This window comes from Oncorhynchus mykiss, chromosome 11 (assembly GCF_057628025.1).
Source record: "Oncorhynchus mykiss isolate SJ-2025 chromosome 11, ASM5762802v1, whole genome shotgun sequence".
Classification (NCBI taxonomy): Eukaryota; Metazoa; Chordata; class Actinopteri; order Salmoniformes; family Salmonidae; genus Oncorhynchus; species Oncorhynchus mykiss.
In genome coordinates, this window is record NC_143032.1 from 8622074 (window position 1) to 8636653 (window position 14580).

The window sequence follows — 14580 nt, forward strand, 5'->3', positions numbered from 1 at the left end:
CTGTTGTCACATCGATCCCGTTAAGTAAGTATCAGATTAATTCTGATCTAACCGGAGTGTTTGGGATAGAGGTGATAGAGGTGATTGTGGTCCAAGCGTAACTCTGGCCTTTCTCAAATCAAATCAAACTTTATTTGTCACATGCGCAGAATACAAAAAGTGTAGGCCTTTACCTTCTCCTGGTAAATATATATATATTACATTTGAGTAATTTATCAGATAATTTATCAGATATCCAGAGCAACTTACAGTAGTGAGTGCATACATTTTCATACTTTTTCATACTGAACCCCCGTGGGAATTGGAGCCCCAACCCTGGCGTTGCAAGCTGAGCCACACGGGGCTCATAAATAACAGATTCTACAACACAGTGTTGTTTCCGTATTTCTGTTGGCATGAAAACACAAAAGGTCAGATGCAGCATACGGTTCAATTCCATTTAAATTCCAGGCAATTCAGGAAGTACACTGAAATTCCAATTCCAATTCTAATACTCATAATTACAATTATATAACTATAATTCTCAATGCTTCAATAATTTTCAATGAGGATCATGTTGAATTGAAATTGGAATTTAGTTTACTTTCTGAATCGAGTGGAATTTAAATGGAATTGACACCAACCCTGGCCAAGTGGATTTATTGCAGGCTACAAAGGAACTTGCGGCACCTATAAAATACAATCAGGAACAGACCCATTTGACACATTTGGGGATCCAGGGTGGGGATCCAGGATGGGGATCCAGGGTGGGGATCCAGGGTGGGGATCCAGGATGGGGATCCATGGTGGGGATCCAGGGTTTGGATGCAGGGTGGGGATGCAGGGTGTGGATGCAGGGTGGGGATGCAGGGTGGGGATGCAGGATGGGGATCCAGGGTGGGGATCCAGGATGGGGATCCATGGTGGGGATCCAGGGTGGGGATCCATGGTGGGGATCCAGGGTTTGGATGCAGGGTGGGGATGCAGGGTGTGGATGCAGGGTGGGGATGCAGGGTGGGGATGCAGGATGGGGATCCAGGGTGGGGATCCAGGATGGGGATCCATGGTGGGGATCCAGGGTGGGGATCCAGGGTTTGGATGCAGGGTGGGGATGCAGGGTGTGGATGCAGGGTGGGGATGCAGGATGGGGATGCAGGGTGGGGATGCAGGGTGGGGATGCAGGGTGTGGATGCAGGGTGGGGATCCAGGGTGGGGATCCAGGGGATGCAGGGTGGGGATGCAGGGTGGGGATCCAGGGGAATTAAGGGTGTGGGGATGCAGGGTGTGGGGATGCAGGGTGTGGGGTTGCAGGGGATGCAGGGTGGGGATCCAGGGGATGCAGGGTGTGGGGATGCAGGGTGCTCTAGTCCCTCAAAGACACATCTAGGTGGGCTCAAAAAGGCCCCTTATAGTTGAAGACTCTACTTTGAGTTAAAAGTGCATTGAATTGTCTGTGAAATGCTGTGGATTAGTTATGTACGTAGGTTTGTGATGTGCTGATGAATCCAGGTATGCCTATAACCAAAGTATCCGATCATATTTGTATCGTATTCAGAATTGAAGTGCTGGTTGCAAATGGCAATTCGTCAGATGACCCGGTGGTACGAAGCATCGCTGATAAAGAGCCATCCACCAGTGATTTGGGAAGCAATAATGATCAGGTGGATATACAGGTGATAGACTAGAATGCTATTTGGCCCTAAACATAGAGTACACCGTGGCAGAATACCTGACCACTGTGACTGACCCACACTTAAGGAAAGCTTTGACCATGTACAGACTCAGTGAGCATAGCCTTGCTATTGAGAAAGGCCGTCATAGGCAGACCTGGCTCTCAAGAGAAGACAGGCTACACTGCCCACAAATGAGGTGGAAACTGAGCTGCTCTTTCTAACCTCCTGCCAAATGTATGACCATATTACATTGAATTGAATTGAATTGAGAGAGTGTGTGTGTGTGTGTGTGTGTGTGTGTGTGTGTTTGTGTGTGTGTGTGTGTGTGAGACTTGGCTTTCTCCGTGACCTTTCCCTATCCACCGCTGCTGGTTCCCATTAAACATAACAAAAGAGCATATTACCTCACAGAGAAGCCAGACATAATCTTGCCTCCATCTTTACAACCCCCCCCCATCCTCCTATCCCCAGATTCCCAGCTTTATTTCGCCCTCTCACTCTCTCTCTAAGCTCCAACCAACTCCTTACTTTTTCATCAGCACCATCATCACTTTAAATGTCTCTCTTCTCCCTCTTCTCCTTCATTTTAACCTCTAACAGGAAGGAGTAGGGCTTTAAGTCTCTCTTCTCCTTCATTCTAGTATCCAACAGGAAGGAGTAGGGCTTTAAGTCTCTCTTCTCCACAAAAGCAAATATTTAACCGATTTGTTTAGTAGCATTTTACCTTTATTTTACTAGGCAAATCAGTTAAGAAAAAATTATTATTTTCAATGATGGCCTAGGAACAGTGGGTTAACTGCCTGTTCAGGGGCAGAATGACAGATTTGTACCTTGGGGATTTGAACTTGCAACCTTCGGTTACTAGTCCAACGCTCTAACCACTAGGCTACCCTGCCACCCTTACCCTTATAAACAGGCCAATATCAAAATAGATACAGAATTTGCATGAAATATGGCTGAATGTGCTATAAACTGTTCATCTTAAATCTGGGCTTGCTGCTGACTGCATGTGAGCATGTATGCCACAATGCATTGGATTCAAACTGGGGAATCGGGCTACTTGAATAGAAGATGCTGCTGTAGAGAGCCAGAGAGATCCTCTCATATAGGTTGGTGTCCTCTTCTATCAATTCAATTCAAGGGCTTTATTGGCATGGGAAACATATGTTCATATTTGCCAAAGCAAGTGAAATAGATAATAAACAAAAGTGAAATAAACTATAAAAAATGAACAGTAAACATTACGCTCACAAAAGTTCTAAAAGAATAAAGACATTTAAAATGTCATATGATGTCAATACACAGTGTTGTAACGATGTGCAAATAGTTAAAGTACAAAAGGGAAAATAAATAAACATAAATATGGGTTGTATTTACAATGGTGTTTGTTCTTCACTGGTTGCCCTTTTCTTGTGGCAACAGGTCACAAATATTGCTGCTGTGATGGCACACTGTGGAATTTCACCCAGTAGATACGGGAGTTAATCAAAATTGAGTTTGTTTTCGATCTCTCTCTCACTCTCATTCTCCTGTGTTGGCTATGACACTGAAAAAGAAGACAATGATCTCGCTCACACTTTTCATTGTACTTATATCTTATATATAAGACACGTCAAGGCAGGGTGAGAACTGGGTATATGTAGCTCAAACACATTGATCGGCTTCACTGCCATATCTGTTGCTTTTGTCAGTGCTGGTTGTGTCATGGTGACCCTTATGTTCTTAGCAGCGGCTGCCTGTTGGCAAAGCGTTGTCGGGCCTAATAGCATCCTATATCTTATACGAGTCGTGAGATGTACTTGCATTATTAAAAAGGGTATCAACCCCGAACGCTCCCGAAATGACAACCGATCTAGCGTTGGTTGATGTAGAACGACCTGAGGTCCCCGTGACATCACACGTTTAGAGTAGAAAACTGAAGCCCCTGAATTGTTTATGAGTTCCATTAGTGCCGGAAGAATGTCCCACGATAGCCATCGTCACACATGGCATGGACATCTTCTGTAAAAAAAATACCTTGGTGTCAGTACGACTCAGTACCTGTCAATCCTTGTCTTATAGAGAGACTCCTTTAAAACCTCTTGGAACTACCCATCCCGGATCCGGGAGAATTGTCATCAATTTTTTTTATTTTTTTTTATTTTACCTTTATTTAACCAGGTAGGCAAGTTGAGAACAAGTTCTCATTTACAATTGCGACCTGGCTCTAATTAGCATAGTGCAACGGTCAAAAAATATTACTAGAAAATATTCATATTCATGAAATCACAAGTGAAATATAGTGAAACACAGCTTAGCCTTTTGTTAAAACCTGTTATGGATGATGCGAATTTTCGCAGCTTTTTGTTAAAAATCGCGCAACATTTCAAAGTCCTGCTACTCATGCCAGGAATATAGTATATGCATATGATAAGTATGTGTGGATAGAAAACACTCTGAAGTTTCTAAAACTGGTTAAATCGGGTCTGTGGCTATAACAGAACGTGTTTAGGAGTAAAAATCCCTGGTAAAACTGTTTACCAAAAACAAAACAAAAATATTCGTCCGCCATTCAATTAATTGTTTAAGACGAGAGAAAATATATGCGAACCCCCTGTAAACGCCTACCGCTTCCACACGATGTCACCATTGCTATCAATATCAGAATCATTTATCCTTGGTTACAACACGAATAGACCCCTGCCTTCTTGTGGCGCACCACAGTATGTTGTGAAACTGAAAAAATGGACGATGTTTTCCAGACTTGCTGCTATCGAATACAGATCGCCCCGTGATCAATTTGATACATCATTAACGTTTATTAATACCTAAAGTTGGTTTAGAAACGTCGTTTGAAGTGATTTGTAAAAGTTTATAGGCGACTTTTGTAATTTTAAAAAGTGACGTTGCGTCTTGTAAATGGACTTTTTGCAGCATCAGACTGGCCTTCAGCAAATGACATTTTGGGTATACAATGACGGATTTAATCGGGAAAAAGACCCAATTGTGATGTTTATGGGACATATAGGAGTGCCAACAAAGAAGCTCGTCCAAGGTAATGAATGTTTTATATTTTATTTCTGCGTTTTGGGTAGCGCCGGCTACCGCAAAATCTGTTGTTTACGTGTCGTGCTGGTATTTTGGGGGGTGCATGCTATCAGATAATAGCTTCTCATGCTTTCGCCGAAAAGCATTTTACAAATCTGACTTGGTGGCTAGATTCACAACGAGTGTAGCTTTAATTCAGTACCTTGCATGTGTATTTTTATGAAAGTTTGAGATTTAACGAGTACTAAGTAAAGTACTATAGGTGGCGCTCTGAAATTTCCGCTGAGCGGTCCCTGTACAGGGACCACCTCCATAAATTAATCACCCTGTCATCTCAGATTTTGAAATGATGCTTTACAGCCAAAGCAAGACAAGTGTTTGTGTAAGTTTATCGATAGCCTAGCATAGCATTATGTCCAGCTAGCATCAGGAAGCTTGGTCACAAAAATCAGAAACGCAATCAAATTAATCGTTTACCTTTGATGAGCTTTGGATGTTTTCACTCACGAGACTCACAGTTAGACAGCAAATGTTTCTTTTGTTCCATAAAGATTATTTTCATACCCAAAATACCTCCGTTTGTTGGTCACGTTATGTTGAGAAATCCACCGGAAATAGCGGTCACGACAAAGTTTTTTATAATCAATCCTCAAGGTGTTTTTCAAATATCTATTCGATAATATATCAACCGGGACAATTGGCTTTTCAGTAGGTGCGAGAGGAAAAATGACTACCTCTGTCTTTTACGCAAGAATCACTCTGAGAGCCCTCAGCTGGCCACTTACGCAATGTAGTCGTTTACGCTCATTCTTCAACATAAAGGCGTGAAACTACGTCAAAATGCTGTCGACACCTTAGGGAATACGTAGAAAAAGGAATCTGGTTGATATCCCTTTCAATGGCCAATAGGGATGCATAGGAACACAACGGTTTCAAAACATGAGTCACTTCCTGATTGGATTTTTCTTAGGCTTTCGCCTGCAATATCAGTTCTGTTATGCTCACAGACAATATTTTTACAGTTTTGGAAACTTTAGAGTGTTTTCTATCATAACCTGTCAATTATATGCATATTCTAGCATCTGGTCCTGAGAAATAGGCCGTTTACTTTGGGCACATTATTTTTTCAAAAATGAAATGAGTGCCCCCTAGCTTCAAGAGATTTAAGAACAGATTATAGAGCTTCTTATCAACAGCAAGACTTTCAGTAGTCGTCAGCTGGATGGGACCCTGTGCATATTACATCACAAACAGCTACAGTCTATCAGACAGAGGGGAGGACCCTGTGCATATTACATCACAAACACTTTGTGACGTGTGCGTGTGTGTGCGTGTGCGCGTGTGTGTGTGTGTGTGTGCGTTTAGTGTGAGAGTCCAATTTACGTATGACATGAGGGCTGAGGATGTTCTTCGCATAACTGTACATGGTGATGGCAGTCCATCTAGCATCACGGTGATGGCAGTCTGTCTAGCATCCCGGTGATGGCAGTCTGTCTAGTGTCACGGTGATGGCAGTCCGTCTAGCATCACGGTGATGGCAGTCCATCTAGCGTTACTGTGATAGCAGTCCATCTAGCATCACGGTGATGGCAGTCTGTCTAGCATCACGGTGATGGCAGTCTGTCTAGTGTCACGGTGATGGCAGTCCATCTAGCATCACAGTGATGGCAGTCCATCTAGCGTTACTGTGATGGCAGTCCATGTGGCATCACGGTGATGGCAGTCCATCTAGCATCACGGTGATGGCAGTCCATCTAGCATCACGGTGATGGCAGTCTGTCTAGCATCACGGTGATGGCAGTCCATCTAGCATCACGGTGAAGGCAGTCCGTCTAGCATCACGGTGATGGCAGTCCATCTAGCATCACGGTGATGGCAGTCCGTCTAGCATCACGGTGATGGCAGTCCATCTAGCATCACGGTGATGGCAGTCCGTCTAGCATCACGATGATGGCAGTCCATCTAGCATCACGGTGATGGCAGTCCATCTAGCATCACGGTGATGGCAGTCCATCTAGCATCACGGTGATGGCAGTCCGTCTAGCATCACGGTGATGGCAGTCCATCTAGCATCACGGTGATGGCAGTCCGTCTAGCATCACGGTGATGGCAGTCCGTCTAGCATCACGGTGATGGCAGTCCGTCTAGCATCACGGTGATGGCAGTCCGTCTAGCATCACGGTGATGGCAGTCTGTCTAGCATCACGGTGATGGCAGTCCATCTAGCATCACGGTGATGGCAGTCCGTCTAGCGTCATGGTGATGGCAGTCCATCTAGCCTCACGGTGATGGCAGTCCATCTAGCATCACGGTAACCATCACTGTTTGACCTCACACAGCGTTAAATTGGTTTGTGCTGGTTGCTGACGGGTTATTTATTTCTGACACGTTCCCTTGGCTTTAGCTCTCATCCACATTCATCACTGGGAGACTGACCAGGCAAAGTCAATGTCTTTCAATATGCCGCTGTGAGTTTATGTCACACACACACACACACACACACAGTGACACACACACACATACACAGTGACACACACACATACACAGTGACACACACACATACACACTGAAACACACACACACCGACACACACACACACACACATTGACACACAAACACACACTGACAAACAAACACACACTGACACACACACACACAGAGACACACACACACTGACGCACACACACACACTGACCCACACACTGACACACACACAGACACACACGCACACACACACTGACACACATGCACACACAGACACACTCTCACACACACACAGTGACACACACTGACACACACACACACACACACACACACACACACACACACACACACACACAGTGACCACACGTGCACACACAGACACAGACACACACACTGACACACAGACATGCACACAATAACACACACACACACACAAACTCACACTGACACACATACACTGACACACACACACAAACTCCCACACACACACTGACACACACACACACACACACACACAAACTCCCACACACACACTGACACACACACACATACATTGACACAAACAAACTCCCACACACACACACACACACACCCACTGACACATACACACACTGATACACGCACACACACACTGACACACACACACTAACACACACACACGCACCCACTGACACACACTGACACATACACTCACACTGACACACACACGTACACACACACACACACACACACACACACACACACATACAAACACACTGACACACACACACACACACACACACACACACACACACACACACACACACATACAGTACAAACACACTGACACACAAACATACTGATACACAAACAGTGACACACACACGCACGCACACACTGACACACACACACATTGACACACACACACACACACTCTGCACTAAGAGGCTACTTTAAAAGTTGGATTGAAAATACTGTGGCTTTAGGCCAGTTTTGAGTCTAATGTAAACCAATTGAGGAATGACTATAAATACCACATTCAGGACACAGAGAGCTCTCCCCAATTCTCTTGAGGCTTTGGCAAATCTCTTGCTTGTCTGCTCTCAATGTAATTATTTTAGTAATTGTTTTAGCATCTTCCCAAGGCTCCCTGCCAAATTGATTAGAATGGAGGAAATGGAATTAGCCCAAAATGCTAATTCAAATCAATACTTATAAACAGATGGACTGGCATGTCCCGTATCCTCAGTATTCAAATCCTGCTGCAGTGCTCCTCGTTAATGTTCACGCCCTCTTCCTGAGAGACAAAAATGGAATCCTTATTGTTTGAGAGGGTCGTGAAAGTATGGCACCGTGGCATTAGGGATGTGACCTCAGAGGTGACATTGCACTGCTTGTACCGAATCAATTCCCTATTGCTTGTACCTTCCTGACCTGGTACCCTCCATTGATAGACACTGCTAGCCCTTTCCAGGGCCAAACAGCCAGCCAGTGAGAGAGAGGACGAGCCAGAGTCATGAAGGTAGTGAACAACATGCAGGGGCTGAGTAAATTAAGGCAGAGCAGAGCTGTTCGAACAGGGGACCAGGCTTTTCATCATATCTACAGATGTACTATCTTACACTGTTTTCCAACTGCTTACACACGTTTTCAAAACGGTCTCCTTTTTTCAAAACTCTACACACAATTCCCAAAACTGCACACACAAAATGCCTCACATCTCCTTCAAAATGTAACCCTGCATTCAAAGTGCCATAAACATATAAACACATGTCAGAATGAAGCGTTGGCATCAAATGACAAACACTGCTTTCATAGTAGTACATTTCTGGATCTACCATGTAAACACTGTTGTTCTAAATCTAAAGCTCTTTGGTCTTTCATAGGCTTATATCTACATTTCAATACAATGTTCTACAGTGAAAGTCATCTGCTGAGAGGGGTAACAAGTACACTGTAAACACCAATACAATGTTCTACAGTGAAAGTCATCTGCTGAGAGGGGTAACAAGTACACTGTAAACACCAATACAATGTTCTACAGTGAAAGTAATCTGCTGAGAGGGGTAACAAGTACACTGTAAACACCAATGCAATGTAGAAACAGAAAATATTTATTAGGCCAAACATTACTGTTGTATACAGTAGCATACAACAAAACCATAAACATATGTAAACCAAAAGTATATTCTTTAGAATACAGTAAAGAACACAATTGTGTGTGGGGTCCCGGAGGGTCAGTCCAGGAATTGGTAGGGGGGGGGGGGGCAGTCACCAGTGCTAAGCTACGCTTCATCTCTTCTGGCCACAATACTTCGTCCACATCACAAGATACGTTTTCTCTTGCCAAACATTGAGGGAAGTATCTCCTAGCATGGCGTATCCAACCTTGGAAAGAGGCAACCTCTATGTCCCCACATGGAGGGAAGTATCTCCTAGCATGGCGTATCCAACCTTGGAAAGAGGCAACCTCTATGTCCCCACATGGAGGGAAGTATCTCCTAGCGTGGTGTATCCAACCTTGGAAAGAGGCAACCTCTATGTCCCCACATGGAGGGAAGTATCTCCTAGCATGGCGTATTCAACCTTGGAAAGAGGCAACCTCTATGTCCCCACATGGAGGGAAGTATCTCCTAGCATGGCGTATTCAACCTTGGAAAGAGGCAACCTCTATGTCCCCACATGGAGGGAAGTATCTCCTAGCATGGCGTATCCAACCTTGGAAAGAGGCAACCTCTATGTCCCCACATGGAGGGAAGTATCTCCTAGCGTGGTGTATCCAACCTTGGAAAGAGGCAACCTCTATGTCCCCACATGGAGGGAAGTATCTCCTAGCATGGCGTATTCAACCTTGGAAAGAGGCAACCTCTATGTCCCCACATGGAGGGAAGTATCTCCTAGCGTGGTGTATCCAACCTTGGAAAGAGGCAACCTCTATGTCCCCACATGCGTCCTCCATTGCCTGGAGAAGCGGCATGCGGGCATAGGGTTGGCGATCATACACATTCCAGCGCCAGGCTGAGAAGAATTCCTCTATGGGATTTAGAAAAGGTGAATATGGGGGTAGGTACAAAACTACACATTGTGGATGGGTGGCAAACCAGTTTTGGACCAGAACAGCCCGGTGAAAACTAACATTGTCCCATAAAACCACAAATCTAGCAGGCTCCTGATCTGGATCAGGGACAAGCATTGTGTAAATTGTATCCAGAAAAGTGAGCATATGGCCGGTGTTGTACGGACCCAGTGTGGCATTATGATGGAGGACCCCGTTTTGAGTGATGGCAGCACACATAGTTATATTACCCCCACGCTGTCCAGGGACATTGGTAATTGCCCTCTGTCCTATTACATATCTTCCGCGGCGCCTGGTTTTGGTGAGGTTGAAGCCAACCTCATCCACATAAATAAATTAATGGCGAATTACATGGGCATCCAGCTCCAATACTCTCTGTAACAGACAAAAAGGATATACAGATGTATGGTATGTCTGAAGTACTGGAAGTAGTGTTGCATACATACCTCTACAAAGTCATGTCGCATATTCTTGACTCTGTCAGAGTTTCTCTCAAATGGCACCTTGTAAAGTTGTTTCATTGTCACTCGGTGCCGTTGGAGGATGCGTTGTATGGTGGACAGGCTTACAGCATTGATGTTGTTAAATATGGTGTCATTATTCAAGATATGCTCTCTTATCGCTCAAATCCTAATTGCATTGTTGGCCAAAACCATATTTATAATTGCAGTCTCTTGTACATCTGTAAACAAGTGTCCTCGTCCTCCATGATGTCTTTGCCTTTCCACTCTGTACAGAATTCAAACACAGTATGTGTTCAGCATAGGAGCTGTAAACAATGTAAAAAAAAAAAATGTAGACCAGCATGATAACCAACCTCATTCATTCAATGCAGTGCAGTAAATGGATGGCTTAGAGTTACAAATGTTTATGCAATACTATGCAGTCATACGTATTTTACAGTACATTACTGTAATGCTAAAATAGTCATTAGATAGTTGCATACCTCTTCACATTTCTGAAGGTTCGAATTATGGACGCCACTGTAAATCGACTCAAGTTGGGCTGGACTCTCAGTCCAGCCTCTCTCATGGTCAAACCGTGGTTGATCACATGATCAACAAGTGTTGCCCTAATCTCATCAGAGATGGCTCTCATCCTTCTCTTCTTTGCCTTTGCCCTCGTCCTCGTCCTCTTCTTCCTCTTCCTCTCCCTCCTACTCCTCTTGCTCTCTGTCCATTGTTGGCATCCATTGTTCAAAACAGGTAATCTGACCTTTAACCTATTCAGAGGCCTATAATACAGTAAAGCAGTGATTGGTTAGTGATCAGTTAAGCTATTTGTGTTTGCGCTCGTGAGGAGTGTGTGTGTAATTTGTAATGTAATTTGATCAGTTTCTCACTGCAGGAATATAATCCTGCAGCAAAAGGACATTTGAATTATTAGATGGACTATAAATCATGGACATTTTTGTAGAAATGTATACATTTTTTGTTGGGATAAATCAAGTCTGAAATTTTAAAGTGGAAATAGAATACACAACAATTTGCATTTCCTGCTGCGTAGGAAAAATGTTTGCGATAACAGAGTGATCAAATTCTGATATAACATCTGTACTGGCAACTGCAGAAACCTTACAACAAAGTTACATTACAAAAGTGCTGTGGTACTCAAATGATATCGTTTTTATGATATCTGCGAAATGTCGACACCAGCACTTGTTGTTTTCCCCTGGATGTTATTATTTTACAAAGCTGCTTGATTTCACACACATCACTATACATAAACTGTATAACCCAACACTGAACTGTGTAACCCAATAGATCCTTCGGGATGGGAAGCCGAGAAGGGCACGACACTGAACTGTGTGTGTGTGTGTGTGTGTCTGTGTGTCTGTGTGTCTGTGTGTGTGTGTGTCTGTCTGTCTGTCTGTCTGTCTGTCTGTCTGTCTGTCTGTCTGTCTGTCTGTCTGTCTGTCTGTCTGTCTGTCTGTCTGTCTGTCTGTCTGTCTGTCTGTCTGTGGTTTTGAACTCGTTTACCTCATGTTTTTTCGATTGACTATGTTGTTTCCCAATGTCTGCCTCCTCCCCCAGAAATGACGGACAGGCAGGACAAACAAGCAAAGTTGCCAAAAGTTGATTTGATTTGCCCTTCTCAGTGACAAACGATGCCATCTACCCTAACATGATAGATGACCCCCAGTGTCTGTCAAGCTCAGGAACATGACTGAGCTCCATCGCGAAGGGCCAATACATCTTGAATTATAGGCATCTAATTCACACACACTGACACCTGCCCTCTGCGCTACCTGCAGTCTAGCACCGCACCTGCCTTGCCTGAACACCTGCAGTGCCTTATCCACCCTCAGGCGACCTACCAGGGATTGTTTGTGTGTTCAGTTTGTGTTCGATATGTGGTTGGGGTGTGTTCGGTGTGTGTTTAGAGTGTGCTGTTGTATTTGCGTGTTCAGGGGAGTGTTCAGGGTTGTGTTTGTGTGTGTGTGGCATTTCCATTCTGCTTGAGAGTTTACCTTATGAGAAGCCTTCCTATCACAACAGCTTCCATCAGCCTCACTGGACACTGAGCTCTAATTGCTAAATGTTAATACAACACATGCAAGGAATTGCTGTGTTTTTTCATCCTTACTTATACACCCTGTGAATTGATACTGTGTGAGGGCAATTTGTGACTGTTGTTGTTTTCGTAATCAGTGGCAGTGGCAGTGGTTTCTCCTCCTAGGCAATCAGACCATGATACTTTTGCCTATTAAGCAACAAGATGAACTGCCCCTCCCTACCTTCAGGCTCTGCTCAAACGCTACACCCCAACCTGAGCACTCCGTTCTGCCACCTCTGGTCTCCTGGCCCTCCAACCCCTAAAGGAGGGCCGCTCCTACTCAGCACAGTCCAAGGCACCCCAAATGGTGAATAGCAGAGTCCCTGCCCATCTCCTGAAAACATCTAAAACCTCTACTTTTGTTATTGTTTTTTTTTGTTTTTTACCCCTTATTAAATCTAATCAAATCAAATCAAAATGTATTTGTCACATGCGCCGAATACAGCAAGTGTGGACTTTACTGTGAAATGCTTACTTACAAACCCTTAACCAACAGTGAAGAAGAAAATATTTACCAAATAGACTAAAACAAAGAGTAATAATAAAAGTAACACAATAAGAATAACGAGTCTATAAACAGGAGGCACCGGTACCTAGTCTGTGTGCGGTGGTACAGGCTAGTTGAGGTAATCTGTACATGTAGGTGGGGGCGAAGTGACTAGGTAACAAACAAACAGCGAGTGTACAAAAGGGAGGGGGTTGTCAATGTAAATTGTCCAGTGGCGTTTTTATGATTTGTTCAGCAATGTTATGGCTTGGGGTAGAAGCTGTTGAGGAGCCTTTTGGTCCTAGACTTGGCGCTCCGGTACCGCTTGCCGTGAGGTAGCAGAAAAAACTCTGATACCGCCTATTATATAGGTCCTGGATGGCAGGAAGCTTGGCCCCGGTTACGTATTGAGCCGTTCGCATTACCCTCTGTAGGAACTTATGGTCAGATGCCGAGCAGTTGTCATACCAGGCGGTGATGCAACCGGTCAGGATGCTCTCGATTGTACAGCTGTAGAACCTGTTGAGTATCTTGGGACCCATGCCAAATATTTTCAGTCTCCTGAGGGGGAAAAGGTTTTGTTGTCTCCTCTTCACGACTGTTTTGGTATGTTTGGACCAGGATAGTCCGTTGGTGATGTGGACGCCAAAGAACTTGAAACTCTCGACCCGCTCCACTATATTCCTGTCGATGTTAATGGGAGCCTGTTTGGTATGCCTTTTCCTGTAGTCCATGATCAGCTCCTTAGTCTTTCTCACATTGAGGGACAGGTTGTTGTCCTTGCACCACACTGCCAGTTCTCTGACCTCCTCCCTATAGGCAGTCTCATCGTTGTCGGTGATCAGGCCTACCACTGTTGTGTCGTCAGCAAACTTAATGATGGTGTTGGAGTCGTGTTTGGCCACGCAGTCGTGGGTTAACAGGGAATACAGGAGGGGACTAAGTACACACCCCTGAGGGGCCCCAGTGTTAAGGATCAGCGTGGCAGATGTGTTGTTGCCTACTCTTACCACCCGGGGGCGGTCAGGAAGTCCAGGATCCAGTTGCAGAGGGAGGTGTTTAGTCCCAGAGTCCTTAGCTTAGTGATGAGCTTCATGGGCACATTGGTGTTGAACGCTGAGCTGTAGTCAATGAACAGCATTCTCACATAGGTGTTTGTTTTGTCCTGGTGAGAAAGGACAGTGTGGAGTGCGATTGAGATTGCATCATCTGTGGATCTGTTGGAGCGGTATGCAAATTGGAGTGGGTCTAGGGTGTCCGGGAGGATCCTGTTGATGACCAGCCTTTCAAAGCACTTCATGGCTACCAACGTGAGTTAT

General features: G+C 44.6%; 1 protein-coding gene across 1 annotated transcript in view; it reads left to right on the forward strand.

The window, feature by feature from the left end:
* LOC110536544 (voltage-gated inwardly rectifying potassium channel KCNH2) overlaps positions 1-14580 on the forward strand; it is a 328417-nt gene that overhangs the window by 295046 nt on the left and 18791 nt on the right. The gene's annotated exons all lie outside the window — the stretch shown is intronic.